We start from the raw sequence: 21,549 nt of genomic DNA, 5'->3' as shown, positions 1-21,549 counted from the left end.
ATAAAGAATAATTTAAAAACTTGGGACATCAGGATGTCTGAGACTTAGAGAAATGGTTTAAAGGGAAGGAGGTCTTTTGCCGTGTATGCACTGCTCAGGGTGGGATCCAGACAACTCCAAAACTTCTGCTTTATTGCATTTGTGGGAGAAGCCCAGGAAGATAAACAAGAAAGACTTTGCTTGGCAAGATTAAGAATGTGCGCAAACTTCTTAATTTAACTTAATGTATTGATTTGAGAGACAGGGGGACAGAGACAGACAGACATCCACTGCCTCACTCCCCAAGTGCCTATAATGGCCAGGGCTAGGCTGAAGTCAAAGCCAGAATTCAGGAACACAATCCAGATCTCCTTTGTGGGAACCCAGTCACCTGAGCCATCACCACTGCCTCCCAGGGTCTGCATTAGCAGGCAACTGGAGTCAGAAGGAAGAGCTGGTCTTGAACCCAGGCACTCTGATATGGTACATGGGCATCTGAACTGGTGTCTTAATCAGTAGGCCAAATGCCAACCCCAAGAATGCACACAAACGTTTTCCTTCTACTTCTAATACCCCTGTTTTGGGAAGTTGCCATTTATTTCACACAAAACTCATATTCTATGGCATGTCATGTTTTGCAACTTTCTCAAACTAATTTGGATTTGAGGGTCAGCTTCATTAACCCAGCCAAATGCTCTTTGGTTCCCGTTATAATTCTATACTTTAAAGATATTTCACTACAAAAATTCCACATTTCCTTCACTTTTGAATTTAAGGATCATTATATAATATAGTGCAATTGTGTCCTTATATGTTTCCTATTCATGAATCGAGACATTCTTCTAAAGATTCCTAGCTACTATAAAACTATTGTTTAAATCTCTTCTCCCAAAGCTCCATTATTTCTCAGATCTCACTTTTGACCAAGGAGTCTATTTAACTATTTAAACAAATTTTTAAATAATATTTATTATTTGAACAACTTTATAAAGAATTATCCCATAAGCCATTCTTGTTAGGACAGTAGCTGCATTTATTTTGTGCCCTTAATTTTATCAAAATGCAAAAAATACTTTTTCTACAGTTATAGTAATATTGTATATTTTGTCAGATTATTGTTTAAAATTACTTCCACACCAATTATACATTGTTGTGCCTGAGCCAGTACAGAGGAGTCCCACACATTGGTACAATTTGATGGTCCTTTATTGCCAATGGTGGAGAGTGGGCTCTTGCCCTAAAGAACTCCCAACCCTGAAGCTCAAAGCAACAGGGTTTATAAAGGAAAAACCACAAAAACGGGAGGGGGAATACATGGTTGCTAGGATTGGGGGAATACATGGTTACTAGGGTCAAGCTAACCTAAGACCTATGCAAAACTAATATCAATTACAATCTTGACAATAGACAAATTGCAATCTTTGCATTAATCCAGGTGCAGCCTATCTGCTTTATGCTTGAGCGATCATGCTAGGGAGCTTCTATGCTCTGCCAAGTGGGATGCATATGCTGTTGTTGAATGAGAATTGTTGTTGTCTGAGTTTTAGATCATAGTTTCAGACCAGAATCTCATGGTGGGGGGTGTGGTGCTTTCTCAAGATGGAGTCTCTTGGGGCTGCCGCCGTGGCATAGAGCATAAAGCCGCCACCTGAGGTGCTAGTATCCCATGAGCACCGGTTAGAGTTCCGGTTTGAGTCCTGGCTGCTCCACTTCCGATCCAGCTCTCTGCTATGGCCTGGGAAAGCAGTAGAAGATGGCCCAAGTCCTTGGGCCCCTGCACCCATGTAGGCGATCTGGAGGGGGCTCTTGGCTCCTGGCTTCAGATCGGAGCGGCTCCAGCTGTTGTGGCCATCTGGGGAGTGAACCAGGAGAAGGAGGCTATTTCGTAGGACAACCTCTATAAGAGACTCGACCTGGTTATATAACAGACCAATAGAAGATTGGAGGTGGCTGATGTTTACATATGGGAAGTACTAAGCTCACCCTGAAGCAAGGCTGCTGTGCTGAGAATAGCAGAGGCTGCATACTCAGCCCATCTAGAATGGGAACTAACAGGAAGGCAGTGCGACGTTGGCGATGGTTTAGGCCAGGGGGGATTACATGATGTCCCCCAGGCCCACTGTAAGCATAGAGCTGAAGAAGGACTTGTACAGTGATATGAAGGCCTGGACCTTTCGGTGCCAGTCAGAATGGGAGGTGCTAAGAGCTTGTTTTCTCTCTGGTGGTCCCAGCGCCATCTGCTCCTAGCTTTTGGGTGGAAGATTTGAAGATGTGGTTGAACAGGATGTCATAGTGGGGAGAGGTGGGAGCGGGTCTCATAGCAAAGCTTTCTGTCACAGCTTACAGCCTGTCTGCACGAAACATTTTGCTAAACCCTGAGGGGCCCACAGACACTTAGCCCAGCTGGATGGCCTCAGCTCTCCCCGACCTTTAATCCACAGACTACTACTGTAGGGATCTGGGGTGTTGGTTTTATCCTTCCTGCTGACAGGGGGTCTCTGTCCTGGGGGCCCCTTGGGGTGCAGAGTGGAGAATGGCAGTCAAAACAGGGCTCCAACAGCAGGTGGCCTCTCAAGAAGGCTGCAGTGCCAGCTTGCAGAAACTGCTCTCATCCAAGGTTTTATGTGCATGGCCATCTAGAATTTTATTATAAGTCTGGAAAAAAAAATGAATCTAACAACCAGATTAAATATACAGGATCCAAAACAAAGCATGGAGTTATTATTAGAGGACCTATGAAAAGTGCTGTCTAAACCAGGAAGCAGTTTTTTCATTTAGTGGCAAACAGAAACTGACAGGAGGGAATTGATAGTAATCATTTGATGTTAAGGCCTGGCCAGGTATGTGAGGCCTAGACCTATCTAGCTCTTTACAATGGAGTACTGGAAGAGACACCATAAGGGAGGTGTGACCCTCCTTAGGGCAGGCACCCTGTTGACTCCCATTTCCCAGCTGGCCTGGAGCAGAGCCGGCCTGAACAGGAGGTCAGTATAGACTAGGCAGAATCTCCAAAAGCAGACCTACAGCTCTGCCTGCAATGTTACTGACCCTAGGCTGTCCCCCTGATGGCGATGGTTACTTTGGAAGCTGGACAGAGTGAAGGACTTTTAGCTTGGAGCCAACAAGGTCTGCAGCTCTGACGGAGGAGTCCTTTGGCTCCAGGGCAGTTCCGTTTGCAGTGACACAGCTGTGAGGGGCAGAGCTGCCAGGGCTCTTCAGAGGCCGCCTCCCGTCATGACTGTGTCTGTCCGAAGCCCTGGCTTTTCCCATTAAAACACCAATGCCATTCGGAGTGGACTGGCCTTGTTGGGGCTCTGTGATAGCAGACAACTATCTAAAGCTGTTATTAATCGGCTCTCACCTATCCTTACACTACTCCTGCCGTCTAGCTTGCTCTCCTTGTTCCTGGTCTTTGTAAAGTAGACCACAGAGGAGGCCTTTAGGATGTCGGCTGAGGGAGTGCTCAATCTCATCTCTGATCTTTAGTGGCCTGAGCTAGAAATCTGTGGTCACAGGCATGTTTTGACACTGTTCTTCCTGTGAGATAAGAGGAGGAAAGTTACGATTTTTTTAGGTAAGATCAAACATGAACACCATTATCCAAAGTGTCTATAAATTTTGAGGTAATTAGACTTTTGTATCTCCACTTTGTTTTGGTTTGAAAAGGGAGGTTTTGCGTGTTTACTATGCCCATGACAAAATAAATCTGCCTGTAGAATCATATCATAATGCTTTTATTTAGGCTATGTTATTTGTTTTTCTGCATGTGGCCAGGCTATTTTGCCTTTGATATGTGGCCAAGCACTAGTACAGAAAATGTTAGACATCCTTTTTATAAGGTCTAAAGAGCAAACTGCAGATCCTGATGGAGAACTTAATAGAAACAGTTTCTCATCTTGAAGAGAATAAAGGCTTCTTAGATTGCTTACTGTCAATAACTTAATATTAAATGAAAACAGAAAGCAATTTTAACTGTCAAATAACAACTCAGGAAACTATCTATCAAAAGGCTTAATGTCATTCATAAATTTTTTAACACAAGTATTACTTGTTTGACCAGCAAACTCAAGTATAAACATGTCAATGACTTAAAAAAAAACATTTTTGGTTTCTTTGTACCAACAAGTTTAAAATATCTGATATAGAGATTTATTTAGGTCATGTGAACCAAAAATGTATTTTGGGTTAACTTAGCAGTTTAAGATTATGACCAATCTTACCTATAAGCCAATTAAGACAGAGTTCTTAATAAATTTTTCCATATAGACATAAAATATGTACACATGTATAACATATAACATACATTATAGGATAGAACAATAAAGTAGTTTTAGTAATAGCTTTTAAAATTCTTTAACTGTTTTTTAAAATAAAATAATTAATTAATTAGCATTACGTCCTGCTTTTAGTAACCTGAATTAACCATACTTTTTCTCAGTTGGAACCTGTTAAACTTTGGCTTTATCTAGTTGCAGAGACGTCCCAAAGTACTGAATACAATAAAGGTCAGGAAAAAGGGGACACATTTAAAGACAGAACCAACAATGCTTTAATTTTCATAAGCAGTAAATCTGATTTTTAGTGTTTATAGCAAAATACAAAACTGAATGACAAAAGACTTTAAATAGCCATGGTTAAAACTTAATAACCAACGAGAAGAGGCACTTGCTTACTCTACATAGTATTTTAGAAACACCTTAAGATTTTATAAAGCCTTTATCCTTTTTAGTCCTCTGGGCCTTTTTTATTTTATTAAGATAACCATCACGACTGATAACACAACAAAACCATTAGGCTTTTTTAACTTTTGGACATTTGTATCAGTAGCATTTTACATTATGACGACTTAAAATTTAGTACCACTTCACATCTTGACAGTATTTTTTTATAATCTAAATAGCCTAATTAGTTGGTGTTTATAACTTTGAATTTTTGAATGCCTGTCAAAGATGTCAAGAAGGCTTAAAATATAACACAGGCCGGATTTAATCATTGTTATAAAGTGACGAACCAAATGTTTTTGAATGAGTATATATTTAAACAAACCGTAACTCTTTTAGTAAAAACTTAGCTGTTTTTAAACAATCAGAACTTAAGAGTGTTTATAACCTGGAACAATTTAAAGAAGTTACAAATAAGGAAGAGAAGAGAATTTACTGGAACTGGCTAGAAAACTGACAGAGTCACCAATCAAACAAAAACTGTTTACACCTGGATGTCTTAACATGCTGCTATTATACCGTACGAACATCTGCATTAAGGTCAAAATTGCGTTTACATGAAATGTTACTCTTTTTATAAAATTCTAGCTGGAAATCAGTGACATAAACCCAAGATTGCAAAATCTACCTTAGGGGACTGTAACAAGAGCTGATTATCTAGTGCTATTTTTTTAAATCTGGATCTATAAAAACCAAGTCACAAAACAAGTATGGCAGGTTACTAGGCAATTTTTTTAGGCAATGATCTTTCTAGATTTAACAGAGAGAAATTCTTGAATGTACACTGAAAAGGTATTGGCTTAGACTGAGCAGAGCCCACGGTCAATGGAACGGACCGAGAGACTCCAGAGACAAAGGGATAAAGGAGACAGGCAGGACAAGGAAAAGAATTCACCTCCTGGGATTATGGATGCAGACAGAACATCAGAAAGTGACCACGAAACAGGAACAGAAACCAGTTATATCCAGCAAAGGTTAATAAGCCTTTTCTTAACTAGGCCAGAATCTCCTGTCTTAATGTTTCAAACAGGAGACAGAGGCAAGAATAACAGTAACGACAAATAGCACAATGACAGAAAAGAAATTGTATCCAGGAAAGGCCTTTCTTTTACCAGACCAGAGTCCCACTTCCTAACGCGGTCACGCTCAATCGGAAGGGGACTTGTGTTAGTGTCAGACATCCAAACACCCAGAAGGTGCCACCAGAAAGCAGGAGTTGACTTACTGGAGGACCTAAGGCCAACTGGCCGGGGAAGAGGTGGAGCCGAGCCTCCCAGGTTGGTGGATCAGAGCATGGGGCCTTGGGACATCATCGGGGGCGCCTCCCCTGTGGCCAGAGCCCTGACCTGGAAGCATCAGTGTGAGATCTTCCCCCAGGGGTGGTCTCCGAGTCTCTCTGGGGCCTCTAAATGTGGTGCCTGAGCGAGCGCAAATAGAGGAGCCCCTCACATTGGTACAATTGGACGGTCCTTTATTGCCAGTGGTGGAGAGATGGAGTGCCGGCTCATGCCCTACAGAACTCTCAACCCTGAAGCTCAAAGCAACAAGGTTTACAAAGGCAAAAACCACAAAAATGGGAGGGGGAATACATGGTTGCTAGGATTGGGGGGAATACATGGTTGCTAGGATTGGGGGGAATACATGGTTACTAGGGTCAAGCTAACCTAAGACCTATGCAAAACTAATATCAATTACAATCTTGACAATAGACAAATTGCAATCTTTACACTAATCCAGGTGCAGCCTATCTGCTTTACGCTTGAGCGATCATGCTAGGGAGCTTCTATGCTCTGCCAAGTGGGATGCATATGCTGTTGTTGAATGAGAATTGTTGTTGTCTGAGTTTTAGATCATAGTTTCAGACCAGAATCTCATGGTGGGGGGTGTGGTGCTTTCTCAAGATGGAGTCTCTGGTGCTCTGAAATGGAGTCCCTACTGCCAAGGTGACACTTCAATGTCACAACAATTCATATGTATCTTTGTTTTTTAAAGACTGATTTATTTTGGGAGTCAGAGTTACAGAGAGACATCTTCATCCAGTGGTTCACTCCCCAGATGGCCGCCACAGCCAGAGCTTGGCCAGGGCTGGGCCAGGCCAAAGCTAGGAGCTTCATTTGTGTCTCCCATGTGGGTAGCAGGGGCCCAATCACTTGGGCCATTCTCTACTGCTTTTCCCAGACTATTAGCTGGGAGCTGGATCAGATATGGAGCAGTCAGGACTCAATCTGTTGCTCTTATAGGATGCTGGCATAGCAGGCAGTGACTTTACCTGCTATGCCACAATACCAGTCCCCATATATACCTTAAAAGAGAAAACTTACTCTGAGTTTTAAATTTTCTTCAACATACACCCAAAATCTCCATATGTAGCACTTTGGTATTCACATAATATCCTACTAAACATATTCCAAAATTTACTTAACCATTTATCCAACTTAACTATAACTTCAGACTCTTATTCAAAAAGGTTGAATGACAACTAGTTAAATTTTTTATTCTTATAGCATTTCTATATGGTCTTATTTTTTGTTTGTTTTGTTTTTCAGTTTGATAGATGGACCAAAATCCTATTTCCTTCTTAGATAATTAGATGTACCATAATATTCTCTCCTTGACATTAGGTTATCTGAGGCCTCTGCAACCTTTATCCTAATTCTAAAATATCTCTGTAACTTTAAATCATTCTAGTGCCTACAGTGGCATAGCACAGTTGTGGTAGGAGGTGAAGGCAATGCATTTTGTCTAGGTTTTAGCCCTTCTCCCACAGCCTCCCAAAAGCTTACAATGTCTTTTGTGCATCTAAATCTCTTTCTTGGCAGTATTGCCTTCTTTGCATATGAAGTTTCTGGTCCCATTTATTATGTTCTATTTATGATGGAAATAATATCTCAATAAATACTCATGCAAAGGATCCTAGATTCAATTCAATAGCCAGAATTTAGGCTCCTGTTCCTTATAGTTGCCCTTGAATGACCACAGTCATGGTTTCCTCCCCATGCCCATCCTGCCTGTTTTCTACGCATGGAACATATCACCACTTAGTTCTCATTGTCAGCACAGGCCACGTAACCACCAGCCATGTCTGCCCTCACCGCCGCCTACCGCCCTTGAACGGGGCTACTGTTCCTGGGAGTGGAGTGCCTTTTCCTCTACAGCTGAGAAAGCAGGCCCAGCTTCTAGCCCAGACTCGCACTAGGGAAGGACTTCGGTCAATTCCCATTCCTTCTCTGGGCCTTCATTTTCTCACCTGTAAGAGGGGAGTTGCACTCAAAGTCCTTAAATGTGATTTCAGCACCTGTGTTGGATGAGTTTTGAGTCTCTCCCTCAGCACTTTCAGGATGGGTCTGCCGAAAACAGGTCTACAGCCCCACCTGCAGAAACTCCACCTTCGTCCCAGTTTCTCAGGTCAGCAATTCTTGCTCTAAGAACGTGAACTGCCCTCTGAGGCGCCGGTGTCACATGCTCGGTCACACGCGCTGGAGCCGGAATCCAGAAGCAGATAACAGATATCTCAGAAACAGTTCCTGAGCGCTCCTGACGTATGTTCTTGTTGACTAAAGGACATCTGTGCCTTGTGAACATTTTAATAATAATAAGTGATTTTATTTCTAATATGTTTTTGAAATGAGTGCCTATCAGTACAGCTGGATGGTTGGACAAAAGATCCTTTTCTCTCTTGGAAAATCCCTCCATCTGACCAAGAAAGACCGGTGCTTTCTGCAGGATAGTACAGGGATATAATATTTGACCCTGGGACTTCTGTGACATCTGAAAAGTATCAATGTTCTTAATCTCCCGAGATAACTACACAATAACAAACTAGTAACTGTTTTTTTTCTAAATGCTTCCAATTTTCTTTCACATCATATTTTAGCATATTCTTATAAGTTAACCAATGTTAAATTAATAAATATAAATTAAATCTTAACCACACTGAATACTGTGGAAGGCTGTGTGGCCAATAGCATCACTAATTGTAAGCATTTGTAATCATAGGCTTCTATTTGAAACAGAATCTTATAAATAATGATTCTGTGATTTCTGAGCATAGTTGGTCATCACAATGGCCCAGAAGCATGTTCAAAAAATACAGGTTCAGGGGCCAGCGCTGTGGTGTAACAGCTAAAGCCGCTGCCTGCAGTGCTGGCATCCCATGTGGCCGCTGGTTCATGCCCTGGCTGCTCCACTTCCAATCTAGCTCTCTGCTGTGGCCTGGGAAAGCAGTAGAAGATGCCTCAAGTCCTTGGGCCCCTGCACCCATATGGGAAGACCTGAAGGAAGCTCCTGGCTCCCGGCTTCAGATTGGCCCAGCTCCAGCTGTTGCGGCCAATTGGGGAGTGAACCAGCAGATGGAAGTGAAAGACTTTCTCTCTCTCTCTCTCTCTCTCTCTCTCTCTCTCTCTCTGCCTCTCCTTCTCTCTGTGTGTAACTCTGACTTTCAAATAAATAAATAAATCTTTAAAAAAAAATACAGGTTCAGGGCCAGCACTGTGGCATAGGGGGTAAAGCCGCTGCCTACAGGGCTGGCATCCCATATGGGCACCGGTTTGAGTTCCAGCTGCTCCACTTCCAATCCAGCTCTCCGCTGTGGCCTGGGAAAGCAGTGGAAGATGGCCCAAGTGCTTCAGCCCCTGCACCCATGTGGGAGACCCAGAAGAATCTCCAAGCTCCTGGCTTTGGATTGGCCCAGCTCTGGCAGTTGCAGGCATTTTGGGAGTGAACCAGTGGATGAAAGAGCTCTCTCTCTCTCTCTCTCTCTCTCTCTCTCTGCCTCTGTAACGCTGCCTTTCAAATAAATAAATAAAGCTTTAAAAAAAAAATACACATCACTATGCCTTGAACCCATTCCCAATGACTTAAAAGCTCCAGGTAAAGTATCTAGAATTTGTGTTTTTAATGATTTTCCAGGTGATTCTTTTGCTGTAGTCAGCTTGGAACCAATATTTGAAAAATTTTGGGGTGCCATTAACATTTCATTCCTCTCTCTTTAAGGCACTTTGCTTTTAACAGTACTGCAAATAACTATGCCAGTTCTCTCTTGGCTTGAAGTTTGTTGAGGCACTCTCTCCTTTCCTGTTTTGCATGCAGACAAAATTTGTCCACAAATTCTTTTCAACCACTGGTGTTACTGAGTCTTGCCTGTTGGAACTACGATAATTAATTTACTGCTACCTCCCATAACTGACACCAGTTATGAAGTCTTTCTCTTACAAAGGCCAAGTATTTTTACTTCCTTAATCATATTATATATATATATATATATATATATATATATATAAACCAAGTTTTTGTGCCATCTCCTTCATTCACTGTTGGATACAACCCACCTTGCACGTGCACCTTCTAAAATGTGGAGGGCAAAGCTGACTTCAAATCATGCAGCATTGTCAGTGAAAACAGGGACGAGAGTACCACTTCCCACTTCCTGAACTCTGCATGTGTACTAATGCAGTCCAAGGGAACAGAAGTGACTTAGACAGCTTCATCACATCATTGGCTCATATTGCACTAATTGCATGGTGAAGTCGTTTTCACATGTGTCAGTTCCTATACTGAACTTATGCATTTGAACATTTGAAGATTTTTTTTAAAATTAGTCACATATCTGTATTTTTAGTTATTTGTAGTAGTTCTTCACGCTGGATTTGATGTAAAGTCAATATCATTTTGGATCCTAGTCCTTTCAACCACCTCCAGCTATTCATCCCTGCTCCATGTCGGTCACAAATCTGATACACATGCCATTAAAAAGTCTGCCAAGTTACTGCAACAAGTCACAGAATCTCTACTTGGAGTGAATGATTGATTGTTAGGAATAATTATTTCTTAAGGATTAAGATAAAAATAAAATGAATCGAACTTCAGCACAACCCTTAAATCAATCATATGTTTCACAGTGGTGTTTTGTAGTTGAACTGTATTCTAAACCTGTGGGCTTTAAAGGGGTTTAATGTCTTCTACCTGGAGCTGTAAAAATCTTCTTGCTGTTTTAATCTAGATAGTCTCTGGTTGCCCTGAGTTACATAATTAAATTCACTTCCTCCCTTCCCCCATGGGTTTTGTTTTAAACTCTCATCATATAGGAAATAGGAACCAAGGTACATTGCACTTGCTTTTCAATTCTTCTTTTTCCGATCCTTCCTTGGTTGAAGAGCAACTTTGAAAATTTAGTTTTAAGTCTCTGATTGTTATTTTAGTTAAAAAATAAGCTAATATTAGGAATAAACATACAATCTAAAATAAGAGTGAATATATCATCTTTAAACCAAAATGCAAAAATCTTTCTTCTTTGTGGCATGTGAAGACGATTACTATAATACAAAGTTAGTTGTTGAACTCCTGTAGAAATGTGAAGATACTGTAACTAATCCCAACTCTTTTCTATCCGAGTTTATAAATCACTTGCAATTTGTTCTCTTCATGAATTCCTTTTTCTATTTTTGAAGTTTTTGCCACCATGATCCTTAATCCAAGCTTCTACAATAGCCCCCACGTTAGCTCTCTTTCTAAATTTTTAAACTCAGAGATGAGAATATAAGGATTTAAGAAAGTGTTGAAATGGATATCACAAATAGTCATAGCACTTTCCAGTAAAGTCCATTACACAATTATAATCATGTCGCAATAAAATTATTATCTGAATATTGCTCTTATAATAGAGAAATCATCCAATAGGTAGCCTCCTTTTTAAAAGATAACAAGAAGGTAAGATAATTGTCCTAAAATTCTAAACTAATTCAAAATCCTTAATTCATCCCATGAAATGTAAATTTGGCCTCCATTTGCTTGTAGTTCCTGACCCATTCTTCCAGGAGTCAAGCTGGCTGGTTTGAGATGTCTAACTGTGGACATTTAGGCCGCAGAACTGGCAAGTCTAGCGGCAGACCGCTGAGAACGCCTTCCCCATCTCCCAGGGCAATATGGTGACATCCTCGAGCAGTTGTCAGACCCACTTGAGGAGCTTTTTGGTTTTGGTTTTTATTATACAAATTCCCACACCCCACGTGAGAACCACTGCTCGGGGTGGATGTGGGAAGACCGAGAATTTCCGAATTTAAGAATCTCCCCCAGGTGATTCTGATGATCAGCCAAGGTTGTGAACCACAGCCTCAGGAAATTCTGGTAAATGGGTAAGAGAAATTTGAATGCCAACAAGAGGAAGTATGCCACCCTAAATATAAGTTTTTACAGTTGCAACCAGTTAAAACCATGTAAATGAAGTCTTTGAAAATGGATTAAGAGACGGAACACATATTTTCCTATTGGATTTATTTTAAAAATAGTTGAAGTCTCAATGTGAAGGTTAAAATTGTAATCATATTAACTTTGCAGAGTGAGTAACGTTCAAATCTAGCATGGTTTCAAGAAGATGCTAGGGGCCAGCGATGTGACGTAGTGGGGTAGGCCGCTTCCTGCAACATCAGCATCCCATGTGGACACCCATTCAAGTCCTGGCTGCTCCACTTCCAATCCCGCTCCCTGCTAATGAGCCTCGAAAAGCAGTGGAGGATGGCCCAAGTGCTTGAGCCCCTGCCCCCGTGTGGGGGACACAGAATAAGGTCCTGGCTCCTGGCTTTGGATCGGCCCTGCTCTGGTTGTTGCAGCCATTTGGGGAGTGAATCAGCAGATAGAAGATCCTCCTCTGTCTCTCCCTCTCTCTCTGTAACTTTGCCTTTCAAACAAATAAATATTAAGAAAAGTAAAATCTTTAAAAGAAGAAGAAGATACTTTCAAAAAACTCCCTTGGTAACACACCAGATTTGTTAGGCTGTAATATTGAACCACTTCCAAAACTGCTAGTGCCAACATCCTGTTCTCTGTATATAACCTCCTCTACATCTGCTTACTCACCCAAGGGTCAAGTCAAATGATTCCAACCTTGTTTGACCTCATTAGGATATTCTGTCCCCTGTCCCCCCATTTTCCTAATCCACCTGCCCATTCTTTCTTCAGCGACCTCCTTCCTCCACCCAGAGACTAACCCACAAGATCAGCAGCACGCCTGCCAATCACACCAGCTGCTTGCCTCTCCATTTCCTTATCACAGGTGTTTAGAAAATCCTCAGCCTGGACCAATACTGTCACAGGTAGGCACACAGTAGGTTTCACTAGTGTATAAATTTGGGGTAACAAACAACAAATAGGTCCTCAGCCTTGTATGGCACCCTTATTGCTTCCTTATTATAAATTCCCCTTCTCAACAATACCTTTGTACTTTCTTTGCATGTCCCTCCACATAATCCATTCACATGAGAGTCTCGGATTCTGTTTTCCTGATTTTGCAGAAGTCGTTCATTATGAAACAAATTCCTCTCCCTCACCTGTGTAGTCAACTGCTTCCTAACACAGGTCTTTCCTAGTGACATTTAAGAATGCTAAAAATGTTTGAAAATAATTTTGACCCAATTTTTTTCTACTCGGATACCCTTTTTCTTCACTTTTAGGACCAAGTTTCTTAACCTCCAGACATAAATGGCCTTCCCTTTTCAGCACTGTTATGATCTGGGTATGAATTTGGAGGCTAGATGTCCCCCTAAGGCCTGTGAGTTAAAAGCTTGGTCTCTTGTGTTAATGGTACTAAGAAGATAGAAACTTAATCCAACCATGGTTTTTAGAGGTGAGGCCTTTGGGAAACTGGATTGGGTCCTTAGGGAAGAGCCCATGTGACTAAATCCTAGGTACTTTGTAAGAGACCACATAGACAGTGTGTGTTCCCTGTCTTCTGTCATTTTCAGGTGTCCTATACCATCACAAGACTCTTCCAGCAAGAAAGCCCTCACTAGATGCTGAACCAATGGGACCATCTAATTTTGGACATGAACTTCCAAAATTGGGAGCTAAATAGACCTTTTGTCTTGATAAAGCTAGTTGCCTCGTGCATTTCATTGTAGTAGCAAAAAGTTGACTAACACACCTTTTACTAACATTCAACCTACTCTGATTTGGTCTCTGCTTTTCTCATTGCAAAACCCAATGGACATTTTTCAGCTCTTGTTAGAATTCGACACTAACCACTCATTTCTTTTTGAAAGGTTGATCTGCTGGCTTCCATGGATACCTTTATCTACTGGTTTTCTACCTAGCTCTCTGGCCACTGCTCCTTAGGTAATTCTCACTCTCTCCATTTCTTCCTTCCTGCCTTCCTTTCTTTCTTCTCTCTCTCTCTCTCTCTCTCTCTCTCTCTCTCTCCCTTTCAGACTCACCCTTCTCTACATTTAATCTATGGATTCAATGTTAGAGTTTCTTAAGGCTCAATCATGGGAGCTGTTTTGTTTTGTTTTGTTTTCTTCACATTCTGTTATATTTCTACAGGCAATTACTTCTGTTATCAATTATGTGACTTGAAAAATTCTAATCTAACTCACACCTCTCTTCTAAGTCTAAAACTCTTCATGTATTATTTTCTTTTTTAAGATTTTATTTGTTTACTTGAAAGTCAGAGTTAGAGAGAGGCAGAGAGAGAGAGAGAGAGAGAGAGGTCTTCCATCCACTGGCTCAATCCCCAGATGGCGGCAACGGGCCAAAGTTGTGCTAACCCAAAGCCAGGAGCCAGGAACTTCGTCCGGGTCTCCCACATGGGTGCAGGGGCCCAAGGACTTGGGCCATCTTCTACTGCTTTCCCAGGCCATAGCAGAGAGTTGGATCAAAAGTGGAGCAGCCAGGACTCGAACCGGGGCCCATATGGAATGCCAGCACTGCAGGCAGTGGCTTTATCCACTACACCACAATGTCGGCCCCTCATGTATTATTTTCCATCTCAGTGCGATTCTTCAATCTCACTACGTCAATGACCAAAACTCTAGCCTTCCCATCAAAATTTGTTTGCTCCCTCTGATATTTCTAATCTTATTAAAGGATCTCACCATGCATCTATTTGCATAATGTACCAATTTCAGATTCAACCTTTATATCATTCTTTTCACATTCTAATATTGTATTCATCTTCTAAAGATCCATCTATTTTTATCTTTAATGCATTTTTTACCCATTCACACTTTTCATATCTTCCACGTCCATTTTCCAAGATATCATCATCTCTAACTTAAAATAATATACTAGTCTTTGAATAGATTTCCCTTCAATTTTTGTGTCCCCCATTCTAACCCATTTTTGATACTACACCAAGACTGATCTCTAAAACACAGTTCTCACTTTGTTCTTCTTGGCTAGAATAAGTTTCTCCCTATTATTGAAATAATGGAGGAAATGTCATCCCCATAATACACCAATCCCTAAAGCTTTACAAATACTTAAAGCTTTCTATCATTATTGAGCTAAAGACCAAAATCCTCCACATTTTTAAAATCCTTGATTACAAGAAGTTCTTGCATTGTTTGGCCCTTGATTATTGTTCTAGCTCACTTTATATCAATAACATCCTAGTTTTTCTCTGTCCTAAATCTTTTTTGAACTAGAGAGGTGATCAAGGTTATTACAGAGTAAATTAAGACAGAGGGCTGGGGAGTTGACATGATTCTAAGTAGAGTAGAAAAGTGGATTGACAGGCTTCCCAAGTGAAGGTCAACTGACTTGGGTGGTTTCCACGAACAAGAAAAAAGAAAAATATTTTTTGGAACATTAGCTGTGTAGCAGGCAGGAGGAGCTGTACTGACTGGCTCTAGCAATTGGAGTTATACTTCAAGTTAATGATAAGCCAATATCATTTCCCTGACCATTTATCTTCTGATTGGGTCACATAAGGTAATTGAATGAAGATGCTGAATGAAGTTCTGAATGTTTCAGGTTTTTTGATGGTTACACTAATCTCTGCAGTTACTCCAGGAAAGTGGTATTGCTTTTCGTTTACTCTTTTGGTAAGCAGAAGCAGGGCTGAGAGTTTCCACTTGGCCTTTCCTACCAGGGAAATACACTGAGTAGGGGGGAAAAAATCAGTGTGTTGATCAGCCCTCAATTCACTGACTTGGAAAACAGTATGTAGAGCTTTCAAACTGTTGAGTATGGACATTCCAACTGTACATTACAGAATTGGAAAATAGCCATGAAATGTGTTCAGGGACCACATCTTCCCCATGATGTGGCCCTGAGTCAAACTCCGCTCATCATTCATCTGAATCAGTCAACCTCAATCAGTTAGTCAATACCAGGGAAATCTGTGGCCAACCATTCTTATTACTGCTTTGAGTGAGGTGTTAATTACAATAACCACATCCATCTGGTCTCTGCTGAATGAATGCTACTACTTGGTCTTTACCACTTCAGGGCCCAATCAGCCCCACTGAATTCAAAGAGGCCTTTTCAATGGCAGAATTTCCCAGTGTCACTTCTGGCTTGCAAAGAAAACCCAAGGCAGAGGACTTAAAGAATGCAGGAAGTCTTCCAAACAAAGTATTTCTCAAGTTTTGGAGAAGTTGTATCCTCAGGATTTCATGGGACATAATTCAGTGGCAAGTGAATTGCTTGCACAAAATCCATTTCAGAATTCCAATCTCTCTTAGTGTTTTCATAATAAAGAAAAAACTTACGTATTTATCCATGCAGTTACCATTTATGGTACTCTCGATTCATTTGTATAGGTCATTATTTCCATCTAGTATTTTCCTTTCTCCTAAAAATTATCCTTTACTACTCTCCCATAATGTAAGTCTGCTGGTGATTAATGCAGTTTTTCTATGCCTGAAAAATTCTTTATTTTGCTTTTGTTTATCAAAACAAAAGATATTTTCACTGCAATTATAGATCATCAGTTTTTTCCTCTAGTATTTTCTAATTGTTGCTGTACTGTATTCTTGTTGGCATTATCTCTAACATAAGTCTGCAGCATATATGGTACATACAGCATGTGTGTGTGTGTGTGTGTATACTGTATCTGTATCTCTCTTCCCCTGAACATAAGTGGCTATCTCTAATTGCTTCTTTTTTTTTCTTTTTTTTCTTTTTTCTTTTTTTTTTTTTTTTTTTTTTTGACAGGGAGAGTGGACGGTGAGAGAGAATGACAGAGAGAAAGGTCTTCCTTTACCATTGGTTCACCCTCCAATGGTTGCCGCGGCCGGCGCGCTATGGCCAGCGCACCGTGCTGATCCGAAGCCAGGTGCTTCCTCTTGGTCTCCCATGTGAGTCCTTGGGCCATCCTCCACTGCACTCTCGAGCCATAGCAGAGAGCTAGCCTGGAAGAGGGGCAACCGGGACAGAATCCGGCGCCCCGACCGGGACTAGAACCCGGTGTGCCGGCGCCACAGGCAGAGGATTAGCCTATTGAGCCACAGCGCCGGCCTCTAATTGCTTTTAAGATTCTCTTTTTAATTAGTATTTTTATTTTGTTAATTAATTTAAAAGGGAGGGGAAAGAGATAGTTCAACTTTTTTTTTCTTTCTGTTTAATTTTGGATAGTTTCTATACTATGTCTTCATGTTTACTAATCTTTTTTCTACAATGACTCATCTACTGTTAGCCTTTTCTAGCATTTGTTTAATTTGGGACATTGTGGTTTTCACCTCCAAAACTTCAACTTGGGTCTTTTAAAAATTCCTTCCATGCCTATAATTTTATTTTGTAGCATATGAAATCTAACTATGTTTGTTTTGATCTTCTTGTCTACACATTTCAACATCTGTGTCAGTTCCTGGCAGATTTCAATTGATTAATGTTATCTCCTCATTAAGAACAGCATTTTCTCTTATTTTTTTTTAAGATTTATTTATTTATTTATTTGAAAGAGTTACACAGAGAGAGAGAGAGAGAAAGAGAGAGAGGTCTGGTTCACTCCCTAATTGGCTGCAATGGTCAGAGCCTCGCTGGTCCGAAGCCAGGAGCCAGGAGCTTCTTCCGGGTCTCCCACATGGGTGCAGGGGCCCAAGGACTTGGGCCATCTTCTATTGCTTTCCCAGGCCACAGCAGAGAACTGGAGCAGCCAGGACTCAAACTGGCGCCCACATGGGATGCCTGCACTGCGCCACAGCACCGGCCCCAGGAACAGCATTTTCTTGCTTATTTCCATGACTGGTAAATTTTGATTCAGTGCTAACCATTGTAAATTTTATGTTTTTATATGTTTGATATTCTCATCTTACATAAATTTATTGAGCTCTGTATTTTTGATACAATTGATTTACCTAGTTTACTTAGTTTTACTTTTCTTTTAATTTATTTACTATTTTTGCTTATTTGTTTGTTTTTGCAATAATATCCCTCTTCTATTGCCAGATCTTTATAAAATACTTTTTTTTCTGAAGAAAAGAAGCCACAATCAACAGCAATGTGGTTTTCATGTTTGGGGAAACAGAAGAGTAGGAGCCACGTGATAAGAGAAATGATAGCAGGTGCAGTGTTAGGAATGTAGAGCACACCGGCCAGTAGAACTTTCTGCAATCATGGAATGTTCCAGATCTTCAGTCTCTAATAAGACAGCCACTAGCATCATGTGCCTATTGAATATTTAAATGGTGGCTAGTGAGACTTGGCTTACATTTTCAATTTTGTTTAAATTTAACCAGCTTAAATCTAAATAACTACATGTATGTAGTAGTTATAGTATTGGAGAGCACAGAGCATCCACAGGGGAAAAACAAACAGATAATCATGGGGTGGGTGACAGGTGGAGTAGTGACGATGCCACCTGGTTTGCCCACAGCCCGTATCAGAGTGCCCGAGATTGATTCCCAACTCCACCACTTACTCTCATTTCCTGCTAATGTGCATTCTGGGAGACAGTGGTGATGGCTCAAGTGACACCCACATGGGAAATCCACACTAAGCTCTTGGCTCTTGTCTTTGGCTCGGCCCAGCCTGGGCTGTTGCAGGTATTTGGGGAGTGAACCAGAAAATGGAAGATTTTTCTTTTTTTATGTCTCTCTTTCTATCCTCCTACCCTCAAATAAATAAAATAAATGAAAAATTTAAACAACAAGTGATCAGAAGTATATAGGCATGTTTTATGTCATTCAGAAAATTCAGAACTAGCAGAGAAGACACTGAACTGCTGGAAATTACATGCAATTTATTTAGTTACCTAAGAAAGGGATACGGAAACATTGACAGGAAAGAAATATAAATGAAAGTAATGTTAAAAACTCATGAAAAGTGTAATTAAATTATAAGCTTATTTTTCTGAAAAGGAATCTGAAATCCACATGTATGAGAGGTCTTCAAACAGTATACAGAAAATGCCCATTATGGAAAAATTATTCATGGATTTCAGTTATTTTTACCAAAATAAATATATATTTTAATTCCATTTTTCCATGATCTTTGTGAAATGCTTGTATGAACTTCAAGTTGTAAAGAAATATCTGTCTTAGAGAAAAGACTAAAAGAACATACCTATATATTGAAATGTTGACTTTGGGTGGTGTAATTAGAAATAATTTCTATTTTTCTTTATGCCTTCTGCAGTTCTCAAAATTTCTAAGTGTATAAATTTTTCATTTTTTATTTTTAAAAATTTATTTATTTATTTGGAAGGCAGAACAACAGCGGATGACAGATTTTCCATCCACTGATTCACTCCCACAAATGGTCACAATGGCCAGGGTTGGGCCAGGTTGAAGCCAGGAGCCAAGAACCCATCTGGGTTTCCCACGTGGGTTGCAGGCACTTGGGCGATCGTCTACTGCCTTCCCAGGCACATTAGCAGGGAGCTGGATAGAAACAGAGCAGCTGGGACCCAAACTGGAGCTCTAATATGGGATGCTGGCATTGCAAGCAGCAGCTTAACCCGCCGCACCACAGCTGGCCCCTAAAAGTCATTATTTTTCTATTTGTTTTAAGTCTGATTTGACTGGATAATATTTTGAATATTTACGGCCTTCCCTGTTCCCTGACTAGAGCAATTTCTCCATTTCCTCCCCTATGCAACTGATCTGATGCTGACCCTACATCATTATTCATGGGAGATGCAGGGTTGGCCAGAAAGCAGAAGTTAGCTGGATGACCTCCTGTCTTTTATTTGAGGATGTAACAGTTGGCAAAATGTTTAACAGAAGTTACCAGTTTGGAAGAAACAGAAGAGGGACAGTGAAACTTCTTCCAGAGAACAAAGCGATCCCCTGTGTTTAAAAGAGAAGTCTGTGTGTTTCAGAGCACAGTCATCCTCAATATCCCAACGCATTTGTTCTGGGACACCCTTGTGTTGTCAAAACAGAGGATGCTCAAGTCCCTCACATGAAATAAAATGTATAGTATTTGAAATAACCCCTACACATGCTCCAGTACAGGTTAAATCAATTCTAGGCTATTTATAATACCTAATGCAAAGCCAATGCTATGTGAATAGTAGTTATACTCTACTGGTTGGGGAATAATGAAAAGAAAAAAAAAAAGTCTGTACAATTTTTTTTCCTGAATCTTTTTGATCCACAGGTAGCTGAGTCCAAGGGTGCTGAACCCAAAGGTAAGGAAAGCCCGCTGTACAGGGGTACAGGGTGGGCATGTTGGTAGTGTGAGGACTTGACTGACTGAGGGCAATGGCCGCACGCTACATCTAGGGAGCAGAACTGATAGGCCCTGGGGACCCTGCCTTACAAGAATGCCCCATGTCTCAAGTGCAGTGTGAACGCCACAGAGACTCGTGAGCCCTGAAGGTGTCAGACAGTGGCAAAGAACATTTCACTGACGACTCGTACACATCAAAGGGCCTAGTGGCCAATGCCCTGTGTAAGTCCCTCAGACTCCGCCTCAGCCTTGGCACGAGTGTGGAGGACATTAGAAGAAAGGAAGTAAAATTTTCCACCACTAATTAATATATTTAATTTAAGATTAATATATTAAAAATGGTGCTGAGGAATTGGAACCCTTCTGTATTGCCGGTGGGAATGTAAAATGGTGAGACTACAGGTGGGAGACAGTCTGGCATTTTCTTGAAGTTAAATAGAATTATTATATAACCCTGCGTTTCCACTTCTAGGTGCAGGACTCAAAAGGATTGATAGTAGGAACTTTAACAGATACCTGTGCACCCACGTTCAGCACAGCAGTGTTCACAACAGCCAAACAAAGCAAATGTCCAGCAACAGAGAGTGGATGTTTAAAAGGTGGTGTATTTGAAAATGGAATATTCGGCTGTGAAAATGAATGATGTTCTGATACACGCCACAGTGTGAATGAACTCTGGAAGCATGCTTAGTGGAATAAGTTAGACACCAAAAAGCAAATGCTGTGTGATTCCATTTGTATGAGGGACATTGAATAGGCAAATCAGTAAGAGTGAAAAGTAGGACAGAGCTTACCAAGGGCTGGAAGAAGGTGGAGAATGGGGAGTTATTGCTTAATGGATAGATTAGAAAGTTCTTGAAATGGATAATGATGATGGTTGTACATCATAGCAAATGTACTTAATGCCACTGAATTGTATGCCTAAAAAGAATTAAAATAATACACTTTTGTTATGCCTATTTTACTGCAAAAAAAAAAAAGACATAAAATACTGTGTCAGATGTTTTCCTGTTCTTAAGCTGTGTTAAGCAGATTCAGAACAGCCTAGAGCTAACTTCAATGCTAAGGCAATAGCCTTTTGGGTTTCTACCTGTTGCCCCATGAGTTATGAGGCCTTTTCATTCTAGCCAGTGAGAACACAAATTCTCCCCAGCCTCGCTGAGTTTCAAGAACGTTCTGCCTACGTCTTTCTGGTGACCGATTCTCTGGTCTCAGGAAATCGCCTGTGCGTGTGTTGATAGTACCTAGCCAAAGATTTGAGAGCACCTATCTGTAGGTCTCTGCAGAGCCTTCCTCTCTGACACCTGGCCCTGCACATCCCAGCCACCCTGCTCTGTCTCCTGCGCTCAGGGAGACGGGTGGCCTCTGGGCTGTTGCCTGGTAACCATCTCTAGGTTGCAAGCCGGTTGCATGGTGAGGCTCCCCCTGTCTCCAGGATAGCAGCCCTGCGCCGGCTCTTGTA

General features: G+C 41.0%; 1 long non-coding RNA gene across 3 annotated transcripts in view; it reads left to right on the top strand.

Moving 5' to 3' along the window:
* The window catches only part of LOC103350988 (uncharacterized), a 185,713-nt gene extending 164,677 nt beyond the window's left edge, over nt 1-21,036 (top strand). For all 3 annotated transcript variants that reach the window (XR_011381410.1, XR_011381411.1, XR_011381409.1), the window contains 2 exons: nt 20,016-20,046; nt 20,560-21,036. This is a non-coding gene — a long non-coding RNA (uncharacterized lncRNA). The remainder of the gene's footprint in view (nt 1-20,015; nt 20,047-20,559) is intronic.
* The last annotated feature ends 513 nt before the right edge of the window (nt 21,037-21,549 follow it).

Source organism: Oryctolagus cuniculus, chromosome 13, assembly GCF_964237555.1.
Source record: "Oryctolagus cuniculus chromosome 13, mOryCun1.1, whole genome shotgun sequence".
NCBI classification, from domain to species: domain Eukaryota; kingdom Metazoa; phylum Chordata; class Mammalia; order Lagomorpha; family Leporidae; genus Oryctolagus; species Oryctolagus cuniculus.
The sequence above is the reverse complement of the archived record's forward strand: the minus strand, read 5'-3'. Positions and strand labels throughout refer to the sequence as shown.